The sequence below is a fragment of the Balaenoptera borealis genome (assembly GCF_965194805.1).
Source record: "Balaenoptera borealis genome assembly, chromosome: 10".
NCBI lineage: Eukaryota > Metazoa > Chordata > Mammalia > Artiodactyla > Balaenopteridae > Balaenoptera > Balaenoptera borealis.
The window spans coordinates 6,778,930-6,799,366 of NC_138874.1; the positions used below are offsets into that span (position 1 = coordinate 6,778,930).

At 36.9% G+C, this 20,437-nt stretch overlaps 1 protein-coding gene across 15 annotated transcripts in view; it reads right to left on the reverse strand.

Annotated features, from left to right (window-relative positions):
* CHRM3 (cholinergic receptor muscarinic 3) overlaps positions 1-20,437 on the reverse strand; it is a 534,793-nt gene that overhangs the window by 306,553 nt on the left and 207,803 nt on the right. For 2 of the 15 annotated variants that reach the window (XM_082407630.1, XM_082407629.1), the window contains exon 1: positions 1,009-15,156. The exons of the other annotated variants lie outside the window; for them this stretch is intronic. The gene's annotated coding sequence lies outside the window, so the exon portion shown is untranslated. Of the gene's footprint in view, positions 1-1,008; positions 15,157-20,437 lie in introns of those variants that run through there. 15 annotated transcript variants of the gene reach the window in all.

Here is a 20,437-nt window from a genome sequence, read left to right on the forward strand (position 1 = left end):
CCTTCCTTTTTCAGTAAATGACTTAGCGCCGTCTACTTTCAAAGAGAAGTCACAGGAATGATTCCTTAGAAGTTCCAGTTCACTGTCTTCTCCCAGACACTACTGGAAGTATATACGTACCACTATCTTATGATTAGTTCAACTCTCACACAGAGATAGGATCAAATCTTTATAAACTGAATTATAATTGACATACAATATTAGATTCGTTCCAGGTGTACAACACAGTGATTTGATATTTGTACACATTATGAAATGATCACTGCAATAAATCTAGAGACCATCTGTCACCATACAAAGTTGTTACAATATACTGACCACATTCCCTATGCTGTACATTACATCATTCTGACTTATTTTACAATTGGAAGTTTGTACCTCTTAAACCCCTTCCCTTATTTCACCTGTTCCCCCATCCCTCTCCCCTCTTGCAACCACCAGTTTGTTCTCTGTATCTATGAAGTCTGTTTCTGTTTTATTTAGTCCATTTGTTTTTTACATTTTGCATATTAGTGAAATCATACAGTATTTGTTTTACTCTCTCTGGCTTATTTCACTTAGCGTAGTATCCTCTAGGTATACCTATGTTGTCACAAATGGCAAGATTTTATTCTTTTTTATGGCTGAGTAATATTCCAGAACACCACCTGTTTATCCATTCCTTTAACAATATACACGTCAGTTGCTGCCCTATCTTGGTTATTGTAAATAATGCTGCAATGAACATAGGGGTGCATATATCTTTTCAAATTAGTGTTTTTGTTTTCTCCAGATAAAAACCCAGAAGTAGAATTGCTGAATCATATGGTAGTTCTACTTTTACTTTTTTGAGGAACCTCCATACTGTTTTCCATAGTGGCTGCACCAATTTACATTCCCACCAACAGTGTACGAGGGGCTCCCTTTTCTCCACATCCTCGCCAACACTTGTTATTTCTTGTCTTTTTGATAACAGTCATTCTGACAGGTGTGAGGTGGTATCTCACTGTAGTTTTGATTTGCTTTTACCTTATGAGTAGTGGTGTTGAGAATCTTTTCATGTGCCTGTTGGCCACCTGTATATCTTCTTTGGAAAACTGTCTCTGCAGGTCTTCTATCCATTTTTTAATCGGGTTGTTGGGGTTCTTTTTTTGACATTTAGTTGTATAAGTTTTAAAAATATATTTTGGATTTCAGTCCCTTATCAAATACATTGTTTGCAAATATCTTGGGATATAATCAAATCTTAAAGAAAATCCCCTAACCCCTCTTTGGACACTGATATTCACATTTTAAAGGGTACAGAGCCAGACATTTGGGCCAGGATCTTAGAAAAGCATCTCTCTTAGAAGGTTGATCTAGAGAAGGAAAAAGGCACCAAGTTCCATGAGAGGAGGAGGAGGGAAGTGTGTTCTTGTGAGGGATGTCCTTGAGGACAGAGCATCCATCCGGAAGGAACAGCAGGTGCCACAGGAGAACTTGAGGATGAGACCTGATAAGACATTACTGGGTTTTTAAAAGGAGGACCTTGCAGTTTCTAGAGAGGTGAAGGGTAAGTCAGATGACAGGAGGATGAGAAGAGGCTGCGAGGTGAGAAGTAGAGGGATCCTAGGGGCAGGTGCAGGGGGATTTCCTCAGCAAGGATGCAAGGAACTCCTCTGAGAGTGTGTGACAGGATAAGCTTAGAGATGGAGAAATGTTTGATTGATAATTTAAAGATAGATTTTTATTTTACATGTCTGTTTTAAAAAAAAGTATCAACCTGCAAAGGATTGGGAAAAAAGAAAAGAAAAAAAAGTCATTGGTCCTTCGCAGCTGGAGAAGCACTATCTCAGAGAACATCAGCCACTTTACTGGCTCAGAACCACCCATCCCCCCACGCCCAGAGCCTCTCCCTCTACTACTGCCCCCCAGCACTGGAACTGTCAATCAAGGGACCCTCTCCTCCTTTTGGCAAAAGGCGGGCACCTGACTCAAGCGAGGCCTCTCAGATTGCTCCTCCCTTGGGGGCCCCAGTCTGAGGTGTCCTAAGGAAGGAAGTGGCTGGAGCCAATCTTTCATGAGAGCCATTCACTTTATGCGTGGGGAAACTGAGGCTGGGGGTGTGAGTGAGCAGAGGTCACTTGAATCCAGGCTGTCTGTCTCTTTCCAGTCATTGCCCTGCTCCTTTTAGATACAAGCATTTCCTTAGGAAATAGTATCTCTACAGTGGGAACTTCAGGAGAAAATTCAACAGTGTATTAACACGCCCATTCCTACCAGAGGAAGTGATGGGTAAGTCATCAAACAAGGAAAATCAACCTTGTTGCCAAAAATGCAATCCATCAAAGTCTAAAATAAAGAAAGTATAATCAAGGAAGTCTACCAAAAACCAATATGGAGGCCTCTTTAATACTGATTTCTGTCTCTCCTCTCTATCTAACAAATAGACGTTTTCTGCCATGTGGGGCATGCCAGTGAGCCTAGAATTCATCTTTCACCATAGATTCCTTATCGAATCTAACGAGTTAAAGGGCAAGTGCTCAGTGATTCCACTAAGCACGTGCCGGTCTTTTCACAGTAACTTACTAAGTGTCTTGCACCTAGTAGTTGTTCAATATGTCTTTGTTATATGGGTTTTATCATTAAAATTAATAAATATCCAGAACACACTTGCCTAATTTACAATTAAGAGTGTCCCAACATGCCTACATATTGAGATTCACATAATTGAAAATAAGCAAATACATATCTCTCAATAATAAAAATTAAGTGGCACGATTAATGACAAAAGAAACGAACACCATTCAGTCATTAACGTGTCTGCTAATAAAAAGACCTTATTCACTAAATGAATTGGAGAACAATAAATAAGACTGAACACCCTGAAGTTTATCTAAGTTTCTCTAGATTAGATTCAGCAAAGCATTCATTTTGAGAACCAGCGAGGGAACTGGCTTTCACCCTAGCTTCACATTCACTCTATTGCAAATTAATTGCACATGACATTCATTTAGGGGTAAGCTTCAAATCTCTGAGTATAAATGACAGGTTCTTCCAAATTCCAGTAAACATAGTTCAAAAGGTTTCATAATCAAAATATAATTGGCGATTCTAGAGATCATTGTTGTAATTATGCAGTTAGCCAAATAATGAGGAAAACAAAGCCAGAGACAGAATAATAATTATGCAAGGCCAGGTGAGAGGCTTCTTTCAATAGGCCAACGAAATATTACTTTGATTTAGGAGGTATATAGAGAAAGGTGGGCTATTTTGACAAGGTCTTTTAAGTAGTAGTTTCTTTCTGTCAGATCATCAGGTGTTTATGGAGCACGAACTCTGAGAAGAGCACTCAATGAGGTAGCGGTTTTGGACATTTAGTATGATCATCTGAGCTGTCCCATTTCCTTAAAATTTTTTCAAAAAATCATTTTGCCTACTTTCTAATGATTTTGAATGTGCATATTCTCCCATGTCTAGGAAGATGCAAAGCATTTATGTGAATGTTTTGCGAGCTAAGTGGTTGATAAATGAATCTGCAGCCCTCTAATTTGGACAGCATTTTATCTGCTCACAGTCTTGAAATAAATAAGCTTAATTAATTAACTTCTAGTATTTGGTTGAAATTAGACCCCAAACTCTCAGGGAGGACCTAGAATATTCCCCTATTTAATTTCACAACGTATCTTTAGTCTTTTAACCTCCTTATCTGATAACAAGTGCTTTGACAAAGTTGAGCCTGACAGCCTATTTCATGGGAATAGGATAAATACAGTTCCAAAAATGTATATATTATGCTAGGTCTGGTTTGCATTCAGTTCTTATTCAAAAACAGCATTCACTAAATATCTTTGCTCATTCAGATTTGTATTTTGATTTGTTCCCTTCAGAGCCCATCTTCTCATTTTTATCCACCCCATCTAGAGAGGGAGAGACAGAACTAATGAAAACATGCAACAGTTCTTACGAATAAAATCATTCATTCCTTTGTAACTGAAGGAAAACAAAACTCACAGCAGGTGAAAGAGGGTGAGAGAATAAGTGTTGTTTCCTGTGTGCCAGACTGGTTATTACTCCCAATTTGCAGAGGCGGCTCAGGGATCAAATAACTGTCTCCAAGTTGACCAGTTAAGGAACCAGCTTAGATCCTTTCCATTTCAAATCCCATTTAATAATAGTAGGAACAAAAATAGCAACAACAAACATTTACTGAACGCTCTCCATATTCCAGGTGCTATTCCAAGCCCTTGACATACACCCAATCATTTCATCATCACAGCCCTATCTAATGCTACCCGCATTTTATAGATAAAGAAACAGATGCTTGCTTGCTCTGTGTAGAACCACAGCTCTACAGGGATTATCGAGAGAAAACTTGGTGCTGTTTCATCTTTTTCTATTTACCATGATCCTCCTCTCTCTATCCTTCTTGTTTGACTTCATCCAGCTTATGAAATGAACACAACTCCTGGTCTGAATGAGTAGAGAGGTTCCTTTGGTCCATCAATCGCTACAAGGATTCTGAGAAGTTGTTTGGCTGTTTTGGTCAATAGGTCTTGCTCAGAGCAGCACACCAAGAGTTCCTGGTGGACACCAAGTGTTCTAAGATAGGCTCTACCTGGGTATTCCTGAGAGCACGACACTGTGGCAGGGAAGAGACAGCAGATGGGAACGGCATTCCAGAGCTAAAGAAAACCATCCACTTTGGGAGGTTTTTTTTTTTTCAATCAGTGAGTGTTGTATCACCACTGACTGCAGCGTGGAGACAAACAATATTGCCTGCCACATCAGTAAACAAAGGATATTGTGGCCATCAAGCCATCAGTCAGCCGCTGCAGCTGTCCCCTGACTATGCACCCTGAGGGGATTCAGGATGGAGAAAAGCAAGACACTGGCCCTAGATAGTTAAGATGCACATCAAAGGAATGATTTCAATGAGTCTAGATTCTTGCATCTTCCTATACATAGAAAAATGCTAAATTCATTAACTTGAGATGTCTGTTTTTCTTTAATTAACAGTAATCTTTTGATGTTCCGACTACCTAGTTATTTTGCAAAGACTCTTTTGTACCCTGGCTCCTCCCTTACCTCTTCAGAGCAATCCCTCAGAGGCTGTCACCTAGGCTTAAATATGTCTGCCGAATAAAACGTAATCCTCAATTTTTAGGTTGTGCATTTTTTTTCAGTTGACAAGTGTCTAAGGAGACACTGCAAACCCAGAATGAGATCCAGTGGGCCGGGCTGGCTGATGGGGAGCACAGTTTCAGAAGTCTTCCAGGCAGGTTCCACACTTGTTACCAAGATGGCAGCCAACTTGGTGGTTCATCATATAAGCTGACAAGACCTCAGCCAGTGGTTGGGAACATGGGCAAGAGTCAGTATTTTGGGGTGAGGGGACTGGTGATGGCAGAGCAGATCAGATCACTAAGTCCCTTACCTTCACAGGAGGCGTGCTGGGGTGGTGGTGGATGGCATCTACATTTAAATTAGAACGAGGAGAGCAAACCAGGATTTGAGGAAGATAAACTACCAACTGTCTCTTGCCAAGGCCTACCCCAGATCTCTTGCTGGTTCTCCCAGAAACCACTAACGGGAGGGGATGAATCTCCTCATTTACTGCACAGAGACTGGGCAGGCCTGAGACCTGCAGCCTGCTAGTTTTCAATTCTTACCACTCCCTGAGCCTGAGGCCTGCAGGAGTGGATACTGAGACTCCTAGAAAGTCTCATTAGGCCAAGAGTTCCAGAAATTCGAGGCAGTATCAACAGACAATTAAGTGAAAAGTATTGTTCTCCATTTCAATTTTGACAAAGTCTTAATGGGAGAAGGAAACATTACCCCCATTCGTGGAAAAGGACCGCTTGCCAATCCAATTTGAGCAAACCTAATCTCGTGCTGCTGAGATAAACGTTGGAGGCTAAGTTCAGCTAGATACACAAAACAGGGTGAAGAGTACTACCCAAATTTTGTAATTTCACTTTTTGCTCTGTGGACACAGAAAAGTGACTGAAAGGAATTTAACCAATAATATGAATGCTTGTTGGTTAGTTCTTTCTGTAGTTAGATGTGAATTTTGTGTTCTATATTTTAATTTTTTTTATAATTCTAAAAAAAAAAGTATTTAACAACTAATTAGTGTTTCTATAGTGCCAGTTAAATAATAGAAACTTGATGACATTTAACATCTAACTGAGGTTTAAACAGTTCTTTCAACACTAAAGCTATTTTAAAAGTAAAACTTTTTAAAAGATAGTTTTAAATGTAACTCTTTAGAAAGATATATGCATATATATATATATTGCATAAAATGTTAAACATAAAGACATTTTAACAATTTAATGAAATAACGCATGACTTTATAAAATCAGACTTTAAAGATTATGACTGCTAGCTGGAAAAGGCAGTTAAATGTCACTTCAATTTATTGCTTTTACTAAAAGATGCACTGAAAACTCAGAAAGCAGAAACTTGGCATAAAGTGAAACATACACAACTTTAGTATCCTATAGTATCCTATGCCTATTTTTCTCCCTGTTATAGACTAAACTGTGTCTTCCTCAAAGTTACAATAAGTTGAAGCCCTAACCCCCAAGGTCGTAGGGTTGGGCCCTCATCCAATAGGACTGTGTCTTTATAAGAAGAGGAGACACCCGGTGCTCTGGAGAACAAGCTCTCTCGTGCTCTCTCTCTACCCCCATCCTCCATGCATAGAAAAAAGGCCACAGGAGGACACACTGAGAAGGCACTGTCTGCAAGCCAAGGACAGAGCCCTCCCCAGAAACCAACGCTGCTGGCACCTTGACCTTGGCCCATCAGCTTCCAGTTTAAGCTTAATCTGGTATTTTGTTATAGCAGCCCTAGAAGACTAAGACACTCCCAATTTTATATTCAGTTCTACAGTGAACAGAAGCCTTCAGAAGATTATGTCTAGCTTTATCTGTAGTTTTGGCTTTTATTTTTCTTTAAAATCATAAAATCATAGAATGTTGAAGCTGAAAAGAATTAAAGAATCACTTAGCCCAAGTCCTACCATTTCTGAATTTTGTCCTTGTCTTCCAAGTGGTGGATTTAAAATAAAATATGACCTTTGAGTAGAACATGTATGATGACAGAAGAGAAATATCCCTGTTTGTTAACTAACACCTTTCAGTATAAGGATAAAAAACAAACAAGCACATTTCAAAACCACAGCTCCTTTCATAACAATTAATTTGAAGGCAACTCATACCACTGGATATTATGTGGGACCTATTATCTGATTTAAAGGGTGAAAGAGTAATTTGTTGCATGTGATTCACCATGATATTTCTTAAACTGGTAAGACAGGGTGGTCAAAAAGTAGTTAATCTGTATTACTGGTAGAAATGAGGTGGGAAGAAGAGGGGCCATGGGTTACAAACTTTCACTTTTCCTTTTATCCAGAAAAACTATTATTTTCTACCTTTTTATTCATAGTGGAGATAGAGTTATTTATGAGTTGATACATGCACTTGTGAGTAAGCTTAGGAGACTAACTTATTTACAATTCTAAAGAACCTATGGAAACAGAGTGGGAAGAATCCTAAGGGGCAGGAAGCTGTTTTGTTCACCCTGCTTCTGTCATTCATTTTCTGTTCTTAGGTCTTAATCTCTGTCAGCTTGAATTCTAGGCAGCCTAGCAATTTAGAAACAGAATTAAATGACCATTCCTGTATAACAATACATAATAAAACGCTTTTCTTTTTTTCTAAGTTATAAAGTAATAAAGCTCATTTAATAAACCAAACAATACTTAGTTACATAAAAGGGAAAAAATGATTTTGTCTTCCTCCCATTCTCACTCCCAAATTTAATCCCTTGAATGTTTACAGTTTGATGTTTATCATTACACGTGCTTTCACTTTTCAAACTCACCCATTTCCTTTACTGTTATCCTGCCATTTATATTATTATGCATATTCCCTTCTCACTAAACAATACAGCACAAATTCCTCATCCATCCCAGTGGATCTAACACACTGCTCTGTAAGAGCTGATGAACCCACCTCAGCATGGATGTGCCACAATTTATTCAATCCTTTTACTGTTTACGAGAACAGGATTGTTTCCTTTTTTCTATTATAAACAATTTAGCAATAATAATCCTTGTGTCTCTGTACATGTACGTTAATTTTTATAGTTATATATTCCTAAAACTGTAACTTATAGGTCCTAGGATCATCACATTTATTTTAGTAGAAAATGCTATTTACTTATCAAAAATATTTAGCGATTTGTTTCGCACTTTCCTCACTGTAATTGGATATTATCTCTGTCTATCTATTGATCAATCGATAAGTCTATCTGATTTTTGGCAAGAAAAACTGTTCTCAGCACCATCTCTTTATTATCTGTTGGTTCTCAGAGGCGGTCTTGTACCAAGGGCAGACTGGAAACAACCTTTACCCAATGTTCCAATGCTGTGTCATAAAAGGGAAATAATCCTTGGAAAAATGTATTTCAGGAAAACAACAAGAACTACTATTCAGAGAAAGGATTTTTAAAGGCTTGTGTTGTATCAAGTGAAAATGAGTAAACACTCCTTTCAGTAAGTTGCTCTACATGGAAAAACACAGGAATCAGAGAAACACCTTAAAGGACCACTAACAAATTTGCAGTCTAAGATCTCCCCTTGGTAATGAGACAGCCAAACTCATCAATTACACTTTGGAATTCATTAGATGATGAAGAATTAGTAATCATATTAGCTCAGTTTAAAACGTCTAAGGCAGATATGTTTTTAAAAATTAAAATTAATAATAATAAAGGCATATTTTTCTCTATGCCTAGAATTTGCTTGTTTGGAGACTAAAGTTTTTCTTTCTTTCTTTTTTTTTCCCCCACTTTTTACTCTTCATTTCAGGACTCAGGAAATTTCCATGCTGGGTCTTCAGCAACAGAAGCAATTTGGACTCTGGGTAGTTAACGTGATTCAGTGCCTTGGTTTTCTCATCCACAGCCTGAAGTTAAAATCATCAACTTACCTCAGAGGAATGATAAAAAAATAACTGCGCCTTGTGAAAAAGAGGAAGGAAATACTACAGCTAAATGATAATATGCCTGTCTTTTAAATGATGGGAATGTGTGTGATTTTTAAAAATCTAACATTCTTATTTTCTAAGATTTTTTTTTTTTAATGGCCATATATTACATTCTAATGGAAAAGTAACTTGAAAACAAAGCCCCGACACGATGAAGGCTGAGCTCCTGTTCAAGTCAGACAGGATCTGCCACACCTGATGCCCTGCTGGCCTCTCTCAGCTTCTGTCCTCACCACACTCCCTCTCTGGACCGCTAGGTTCTGAGACTCCGACACTCCGTGTAGTTAAAAGTTATCCCCACTCATCTATTCATGGGTCCATCTCTTTCACAAGACTGTAGGTAAGGACTGTGTGCCCCAAATGTGCCCTTAGGTCCACGTTGCTACCAAAGTAGACACACAGAGAAGACCAGAGCAAATAAGGAGGTCCTGCCTGGTAAACTTTTAACTGCAGGCACTTCTCAGAGAGAAATGCAGCTAGGCCAGACTCCTTGGGAATACAGGTGATTAAAATAAACAAACTTAACTGCAGGCAGAGACTGAGAAGATTTATAAATGCTTCTAGAAGATACAAGATAAGCAGGGTACTCAGGGATACTGTCATGAAACAGTAACTGTGTGGGGACATAAAAGGGACTGTCACAGCCATTCGTTCCAGACACAAAAGGAACCTCCAGGGGATCATTCGAGTGGTCATCTGATCTACAATCTGTCATCCATTGTGTGTGTGTGTGTGTGTGTGTGTGTGTGTGTGTGTATAAGGAACACAATGGAAATTAATATTAGAACTCATCATCATTCACAGTGCTGTATACTTGTGCTTATTAAAAATATTGATATTTAAATGCCACACTGTAGATCAAAGTTTTTGATACAACACTTTATCATCTTTATAAAAAGTAACTCTTGCTGGCACTGTAGTAGAGAGACACTTTAACTGTCTGGATTCTAACAAATGACCAAGATGACAGTGTGTAGAGGAGACAAAATCGAGCAATCAAAGGACTCTTCATAGGTGTTTACAGTATTTTCTAGACTTCACTCCAAGTCCTAGGAGCTCCACAATATTCCAAAAAGAGATTTGGTGCTCAAATAAATTTGGGAAATACTGGCTTAAATACTATGTTATCATTATCTTTACAACAGGATTAGTCAGAAATGTTAAAACTGAGCAATGCATTGTGAATTTCCTCAAGGCAGGTATATCCTGACTCTTGCTTTTCCCAATCTTGTTTGGCCAGGTGAGGTTTTCTTAGGGGAACCAGGGTAAATGCTGCATTGCACAAACAGCTCAGGATCCTTTTGTACTTCAGAAAAAAAAATCTATTCGTCAGAGTCTAGCCTAGCTTGAAAATTAATTTGCTCTTGAGTCTGGATAAGTATTTCTCTCAAAATTCAAAGACTCTATGACATCACGAAAAATAAATTTATTTTTCTGAAAAAGAAATACTGCATGCTATGTTGCAAAACAAAAACTAACTGAGCTGGGATAGAAAAAACATTCAATGATAATATTTAGAAATAACATATTTTCGAATACCACATTTTAAAATGCAACCATGACATTCTTAGATACACTCTTGAAAATCGAACAAACTCTTCAAAATGGATTTAGCTAAAATTCCAACCTCTCAAATATCTGGAAAGGTCAATTTTGATATGACGAATTATAATTTTGTCAATTCCTATTGCACAGCTGTTCTCAGGAAATATAATACTGTTGGTGGCGTAAATAATGTATTTAATCAGTTTCCCTGGAGTTTTTCTTGTTAAATACCTTTCAGAAAATGCTCAAATGTCCTGAGCTAATACAGTTTTTTTCTGCTGGCTTAAGCAATGCCTTTGGTTGGTAAACGGTTAACACATGCTGCTGAATAACACCCCTCCTGAAGCCCAGGACCCCCAATCTATGAAGCAAAAAAACAGATGAAGGAGCTCCTTAAAGGAAACTCTCATTTAAAAATTATATTTTTAAAGAACAGTCACATGGCAAAATGTACTCTATATTATATTAAGATAAAAAAACCCACCTAGATATAATGTTGTCTGGACAAGCTGTCCACAATCTTAAAAGCATAAATACACACATAAAGTAATCTTTAAAAAGACACAGAAAATTTAGGTTTAACCAAATGAATGTGCTGATTGAGCAGGTCCAAAACAGTCAATTATCAGCAGTTTCATATGGGTCAACTTGCAGATCAAAATGTTAACAGTGGCTATAGCTTGGGAACTGAATAATGGTTTATTTTTATGCTTTGTGTGTGGGTTCTTTCACTTATTTTCGAAATCTCACAATGAGCATTCACTGCTTTTATACAATACACTTTTAAACTTCTACAAGAAGACACAGAAGCAAAAACGTTAATGAAAGCACTAGGTTGTCCACTGGAGGGGAAGATAAAGAAACGAAGGAAGAGTGTGGACCGTGATTTAGGTATCATTTTCAAAAGTCATATGTGGATTCCAACATCTCACTGTAAAACTGATATGTAAGAAAGGATCCTGGCTTCCCAGAGTTGAGGGAAAAAAATGTTTGCTGCATCCAGTGTTAAAGACTTCCCTCAGTTTGGGCCCAACTAGTGGAACAAAAGGATGACACGAATTATATCAGGGAATAGGCACTATGGTAATGAAGATATTTGTATTATTCATGTAGTATTATTCTTCTTTCCCACTTAAGATATTTGACTCTCCTTAGTTCATTTGTGAGTTCCCAGATTAAAATCCTGAAAATACCTATAGAAGTTATATTTTGTCTTGGGCTGTGTTTGTTGTTGAACAATCAGTGCCTTCTAGTAAGCAAGGCTATACCCCAGTCTTTGTGAAGCAGAAGCAGTCTGGAGGATGCCCAGGACCAGGCCAGGGGAGGAGCTTATTCTTGATTGATGGCTGACAGAAATGGAGGGGTCCCTGTCTTCCCTTAGAAAGGTCCATCTGGATTTTACAGAAACGGTCTCATTCTAGTAACACCCATTTTTCTGAGATCACCCCTGCCAAACTCATGGGCAAGGTTAAGGGAAGAAGAAAACAGACTCTAATGAAACTCTACTTGTTAACCACTGGTTTGTTTTCTATGTCTGTGAGTCTATTTCTGTTTTGTAAGTTCATTTGTGTCATATTTTAGATTCCACATATAAGTGATATCATATGGTATTTGTCTTTGTCTGACTTACTGAAGTTAGTATGATAATCTCTAGTTCCATCCATGTTGCTGCAAATAGCATTATTTCATTCTTTTTTATGGCTGAGTAATATTCCATTGTGTGTGTGTGTGTGTGTGTGTGTGTGTGTGTGTGTGTGTGTGTGTGTGTGTATGTACCACATCTTCTTTATCCATTCATATATATGTATAACTGAATCTCTTTGCTGTACGCATGAAACTAACACAACACTGTAAATCAACCATACTACAATTAAAAAACCTCTACTTGTTGTTAAAAAACAACAGTAAGAATTATTTAAGGAATAGTCAACCAGATAACACTTGAAAATATATATTGACTTTTTCCCACCTAATGGAGACTAGAAAGAAGTGAATACTTTTCAAACTATTGAAAGAATACTTTCAAGCTAGGGTATTTTTATTTGAATATTAAACCTTTGTATTCCATTTTGCTTTTTAAAATACACTAATCCCACTGTGAAATATTCATTACTTTGAAAGAGATTACCTACATTTTTGGCAATTAGACACTCATTTAGGGATTCAAAAATACTCTAAGTGTAAACATTTCTGTAATACATGAAATCATTCCACCTTTGCATGTATTGAAGCACACTATTTTCCTTTAATCACATGAGGTATACTGAGAGAATACTAGTTTTGTTGGACGAGGTAACGGCTGGCCATTATAACAACCTAGAAGGGCAGCACGAATCACTGGGAATCTGAGGTACAGTTTAAAAAAAGATGTTGGAACTTAATTCAAGATTCACGTTTCCTAGGTCTAGTATAAGCCTGTTCTGTGAATAAGCATTAAAATTATAACAATTATTTCCAGGTCTTCCTAGTGTGACCTGACAACCACTACCCCACATACACAATATGATGAATCCTTAAATTCAGATTTTTATTTTGTCAAAAATTTCATACGTAACACTGTTCTTTTGCATCTTTTGGTTGCTCATCCAAATATTATCCAATTGACATTTTCATTTCATCCTTTACAACTAAACAGTTGTAAGGGATCAATATTGGTTGCAAATTTGTTTTCAAGTAAGTGGCTACTTTCCCAGCTTGTGTAATTCTTCATAAGTCAGACTCATGAGAGATTAATTTTTGACGTGTAACTAGTCAGCATGAGACACAAAACTCGATCTTGAAGAAAGCACGGGCCAGGTAAAGGGATATTTAACTTCCCTATTCTTATCCTTTTCTCTTACATGCAATGCTGCATCTTTCTTGATTATTGCTGTCATATTTCCATTTCTGAATAATTAAAGTCATTAATATGTGTATGTGTGCACATGCATAGGACAGAAAGAGAGAGACTGAGAGAGACAGCATGAGACAGAATGAGACAGAGTAAGAAACATACACATACAGAAAGATTGACAGAGGGAGAGAGACAAAGACAGAAACATAGATACACACATACACAGTGACAGACATTTGCTTTTCTTCCCCTTATGGTCTCTTTGTTTTCATTTCTCTTGTACCTACAGACCTTTCAGCAACTAACATTACTCATTTTGAGGCCTGGCTCATTTTAGGCTTTGCCTTTGTGTGCTGGCATTAGACTGACAGTGAATTAAGTTATATTATGTGGTACTTGAGGCTGGGAGATTTTAAAAATACATCATCTGTGTGATCCTCATTTTTCTGTAACTACAAACCCTATATTTAAATATGCATAAAGATGAACATTGTCTTAATTCTATTTTTAAAAAAAACACAGCAGTGTGTTGCTCTGAAATTGCTTGTTCTTCTCCAAGTCATCAGTTACTCCTCAAAGATAATCGGCAACAGGGCAGAAAAGGCTATAAGAAGGAGGGTACCTAATTTAGCCTCTGCTTGTGCACAGTCAGTGCAGTTTGAACTTGGCTTAGCAAAAACTTGGGCTGCATGAATGTCACATCACCTCTTCACTCCCTGCTTTGGTCCCCCTCGGAGTATTGGAAGAGTCATACGGAAGATGAGGAGAGGATACCCCAAATCACATCTGCCTGTTCTGCAATATAGTTTCAGGGAGCAATACCCTAATCTTGAGTTTACATCCAAAAACGAAAGAGCGTACATACCTAGCACTTAACATATTCCAGATGATTTTCATGAATTACCTCCTGTAATTCTCATGATAACTCAATGGCAAGGGTACTCTTATTATCATCCCTGTAACTGAGTAGCTTCTTCAAGATGACACAAGTAATGAGGGGCAGCGTTTGAACCTGGGCCGTGAGGCCCCAGAACTGGGGCTCTTCTCCCCCAAATGCAATTCCACACTGCTGCTGGGTGAGTAAATCCCACCTCACCCCACAAGGAAACAAACAGTGGGGAGTAAGCTCCATGGTGGGTACAGAAACATAAGAGTGAGACAATAATCAGCATTCTTTTAGGTGCATCCTGCAGGGAAAGGGGAAAGAAATGATGGAGAAGAGAAGAAAAAAAAAACAAAAACCCAAAGAAATGAAGCTGCTTCTGGGATGGTGAACAAGACCCTGTCTGGGTTGATATTTCTCAGTGCATAATGAAGAGTGAGTTTCACAGGCAGTGAGGAATGGGCTGGGTTCTGTTTATCTGTGGCTTTGATTGCTTTTTTCTTACCTGTCTGAAAAAAGGCCAGGCAATTTATAGAACGAGAAAAAAGATATTTTCTGATTTAAGGAAAAGTTTTAAATCCTAAAGAGGACTTTGCAAAACTCAGAAAGTGTTGCTATCTTTGATTTATAGAAGTGGCAATTCATCATGCAAAAATGCACACTACAGCTATCTATCAATTAATAAAATTACCTAATAAAAATTAAGCAAAAGCTGCAAAATGATATGTGGTATTATGTCTTGTGACATACCAATGAAAATAAAATTTAAAATCTGGCATATGTTTTCTAAGAGTTTCCCTTCTAAGAAGGTTAGGGCAGCAGAAATTGTGATTATCCCTTTGACATGATAAAATACTGAGATTTATGATAAAAAAAAAAAAGACACAGCGTTTCTATTTCTGAGTATCTTTAAGCAGAGAGAGAAGTTTATTGCCAGGTTCATGAGGAGATGATAAAGGCAGAGATCCACATTAGAAAAGCCACAAGAGCCATTCTAACTCTATGACCCAGTGGTTAAGTCATTTTATGAATGAACCTAATTGCATATATTTACATAAATTAGAATTTTATAAATTGTACTTAGAATTCTTAACTTCAATTAAAATTTTCTCTTTACTTCATTTTTCATTAACATTGATATCATAAACTTCTTAAATATAACCTGTTGACAATAAGTTTTAGGTAGATCTGTCCAAATTTGCCATGTTAGAGAATTTTGTCTACACAGGCTACACAGAGAAATGACCCTCCTTAAATTTTCTCTGAGGCAAAAAATTCCACTTATAAACTTTGGATCTAGCCAATGCTTAATGGAGTGTCTGTTCATATGACACTATACTCTTGGAAGTCATGTTGTAAAAATTAGCATGTAAGAGTGTATCATATTCAATCTGTATAATGGATAAGAACTCAGACTACAATTTACATATTTCTCCAGTAAGCTAAACTTTGTTTTCTTTCCTCCCATTACATACATTTAGGCAATTTCATTGCTTAAAAAGGAAAATAAGATAAAACTGAAAATTGTCTTTTGTACAAAGGTTAACTGGAGGGAGAAAATTAAGGCCTGATTTATACTCTGCTGATAAAAAGATTATTGTCCAGAGCAAGTTTTTTAAAAGAAAAATTTCAAGCTTTTAACAGAAGAACGTATTTCAAGCTTTTAACAGAAGCACATACAGGAACTAGACAGCCTTATGTGAATCCTAGCTCTGTCACTTACTCGTGACCTCAGGCAAGTGTCTTCCCTTTCTGAGACTCAGTTTTCTCATTTCTAAATGGGATCACAATAGTACACCCAAGTTGTTGTGAGGACTAATTTGTTTAATGAATGTAAAGGGCTTAAAACAGCTTAGTGCCTGGCAAGTTTTAGCTATTATTATATCTATATAAAGCTACAAGGTTTTATAAATATACTACAGATATGGAAAAGCATTAAAAAGAACTTGATAACCATGGCATGAGAAATGTGACAGCAATACATCATTTAAGAAGAAATTATAATCTCATATATACAAGACATACACATTAAAAAATAACAGGCATAAATAATGATATCAGCTCTTGAAGCATGAACAGTAACACTAGAAATGGTTTGGACCATTCTTTTAAGATCAATTTTAAAGGATACGGAAATTTAGTTTGATGAATTTATGCATTAAAAGGTGATTTTAAACAGCATCAAATTAGCTCTAAGTTTTAGTTTATAGAACTATACCTGAAAAGTGGGCAAAAAATTGTTATACTCAATAACAGGATGAACAGCCCAACAGAAAACATGAACAAAATATTTCAAAATATATTAGATACTTCACTAAAGAATATACACAGATGTTAAATAAGTAACATGACAGATGCTCAATATCATTAGCCATTAGGAAAATGCAAATAAAAATCAGTACCACTACACATCTGTTAGAATAACTAAATACTGATCATAGCAAGCTTTAGCAAGGATGTAGAGGAACTGGAACTTCCATCTGCTGCTAGTAATGTAAAATCTATAATCACTTTGAAAAACAGCTTGGGAGTTTCCTACAAAGTTAAACATACACCTACTGTAAGACATTCTAATCCTGGGTATTGAACTAAGAGAAATGACATTTTCCATACAAAGACACGTATACAAACATTTAGAGCAGATTAATTTTAACAACTCAGTGCTGGAAACAAGCCAAATGTCTATTAAAGGTGGATGGATAAATAAATAGTAGTGTATAAGCATAATGGAATAATAATAAGCAACAAATGGAATAAACTATTGATACACACAAAAATATGAATAAATATCAAAATATTATGCTGAGTGAAAGAAACTAGATCAAAAAAGAGTACCTATTACAGGATTCCATTTATATGAAATTCCAGAAAATGCAAACTAATCTATACTGACAGAAAGCACATCAGTGGTTCCCGGTGATGGAGAATGACCCGTGGGAGGTGGAAGGGAGGGATTACAAAGAATTACATTACAACACTTTAAAAAGTGATGGGCATACTTATTATCTTTTGTTAACAGTTTCACATATGTATACATTATAAGACAGAACGGTACACTTTAAATATGTGCAATTTATAGATAAAATTCTTGCTTTAATAAAGCTGGAAAATAATAAATCAACTGTATATTTCAATTTATAGTATTTTTCAATGTCCTGTAATTTATACAAATAGAAACTAAAGAAAAAATGGGGGGCAGAGTCAAGATGGTGTACTAGGAGGATGCAGAATTCGCATCTACTCACAACTAGGGCACTGACCAGGCACCGGTGGTGGACCATGGGCACCTATTGGGATGGGAGGAACCCTGAGCGACCGGTTATTTCAATTATAGTTTTATTTTTCCTAACACATTTTTTATCTTTCTAATTTTATTTATTTTTTATTCTTTGATATTGTACTGCTCCTTATTTTCTTTCTTTCTTCCTTTTTTTCTTTTTCTTTTTTTTACCACACCACAAAGCTTGCAAGATCTTGGTTCCAGGCAGAAGGGTGGACCCAAGATCCTGTGGTGGGAGGTCTGAGTCCAAACCGCTGGACTAACAGAGAACCTCAGACCCCAGGGAATATCAATTAGAGTGAGGCCTCCCAGAGGTCCTCATCTCAGCACCAAGACCCAGCAATATCCAACTGCCTAAAAAGTCCACTACTGGACACCTCAGGCTAAACACCCAGTAAGACAGGAATACAGTCCCACCCATCAAAAAAAAAAAAAAAAGAAATGGCAAAAAAATATGTTACAGACAAAGAAGCAAGGTAAAAACCTACAAGACCAAATGAATGAAGATGAAATAGGCAACCTACCTGAAAAAGCATTCAGAGTAATGAGAGTAAAGATGATCCAAAATCTCAGAAAAAGAATAGAGAAAATACAAGAAACATTCAAAAAGGACCTAGAAGAACTAAAGAGCAAACAGTGATGAACACAATACCTGAAATTAAAAATACTCTACAATGAATGAATAACAGAATAACTGAGGCAGAAGAACGGATAAGTGAGCTGGAAGATAAAATGGTGTAAATAACTGCCAGGGAGCAGAATAAAGAAAAAAGAATGAAAAGAATTGAGGACAGTCTCAGAGACCTCTGGGACAACATTAAACACACCAACATTAGAATTATAGGGGTCCTAGAGAAGAGACAAAGAAACAGCCTGAGAAAACATTTGAAGAGATTATAGTTGAAAACTTCCCTAATATGGGAAAGGAAATATTCAATCACATCCAGGAAGAGCAGAGAGTACCATACAGGATACACCCAAAGAGAAACACGCTGAGACACATATTAATCAAACTATCAAAAATTAAATACAAAGAAAAAATATTAAAAGCAGCAAGGGAAAAGCAACAAATAACATATAAGGGAATCCCCATAAGGTTAACAGCTGACTGTTCAGCAGAAACTCTGCAAGCCAGAAGGGAGTGGCAGGACATATTTAAAGTGATGAAAGGGAAAAAGCTACAACCAAGATTCCTCTATCCCGCAAGGATCTCATTCAGATTCAATGGAGAAATTAAAACCTTTACAGATAAGCAAAAGTTAAGAGAATTCAGCACCACCAAACCAGCTTTACAAAAAATGCTAAAGGAACTTCTCTAGGCAGGAAATACAAGAGAAGGAAAAGACCTACAAAAACAAACTCAAAACAATTGAGAAAATGGTAAGAGGAACATACATATCAATAATTACCTTAAATGTAAATGGATTCAATGCTCCAACCAAAAGACACAGACTGGCTGAATGGATACAAAAACAAGACCCGTATATATGCTGTCTACAAGAGACCCACTTCAGACCTAGGGACACATACATACTGAAAGTGAGGGGATGGAAAAAGATATTCCATGCAAATGGAAATCAAAAGAAAGCTGGAGTAGGAATTCTCATATCAGACAAAATAGACTTTAAGATAAAGACTATTACTATAGACAAAGAAGGACACTACATAATGATCAAGGGATCAACCCAGTAAGAAGATACAACAATGGTAAATATTTATGCACCCAACATAAGAGCACCTTAAGGCATAAGGCAAGTGCTAACAGCCATCAAAGGGGAAATCGACAGTAACACGATAATAGTAGGGGGCTTAACACCCCACTTTCATCAAGGAACAAATAATCCAAAACCAAAATAAGTAAGGAAACACAAGCTTTAAATGACATATTAAACAAGATGAACTTAATTGGTATTTACAGGACATTCCACCCCAAAACAACAGAATACACTTTCTTCTCAAGTGCTCATGGAACATTCTCCAGGATAGACCATATCTTGGGTCACATATCAAGCCTCCGTAAATTTAAGAAAATTGAAATCATATCAAGTAACTTTTCCAACCACAACACTATAAGACTAGATATCCATTACAGGAAAAAAACTGTAAAAAATACAAATACATGGAGGCTAAACAATACACTACTAAATAACCAAGAGATCACTGAGGAAATCAAAAAATACCTAGAAACAAATGACAATGAAAACACAATGACCCAAAATCTATGGGATGCAGCAAAAGCAGTTCTAAGAGGGAAGTTTATAATAATACAATCCTTCCTCAAGAAACAAGAAACATCTCAAACAAACAACCTAACCTTACATGTAAAGCAATTAGAGAAAGAAGAACAAAAAACCCAAAGTTAGCAGAATGGAAGAAATCCTAAAGATCAGATCAGAAATAAATGAAAAAATAGCAAAGATCAATAAAACTAAAAGCTGGTTCTTTGAGAAGATGAACAAAATTGATAAACCATTAGCCAGACTCATCAAGAAAAAAAGGGAGAAGACTCAAATCAACAGAATTTGAAATGAAAAAGGAGAAGTAACAACTGACACTGCAGAAATACAAAGGATCATGAGAGATTATTATAAGCAACCATATGCCAATAAAATGGACAACCTGGAAGAAATGGACAAATTCTTAGAAAAGCACAACCTTCCAATACTGAAACAGGAAGAAATAGAAAATATAAACCAATCACAAGCACTGAAATTGAAACTGTGATTAAAAATCTTCCAACAAACAAAAGCCCAGGACCAGATAGCTTCACAGGCGAACTCTATCAAACACTGAGAGAAGAGCTAACACCTATCCTCTTCCAAAATATAGCAGAGGGAGGAACACTCCCAAACTCATTCTACGAGGCCACCTTCACCCTG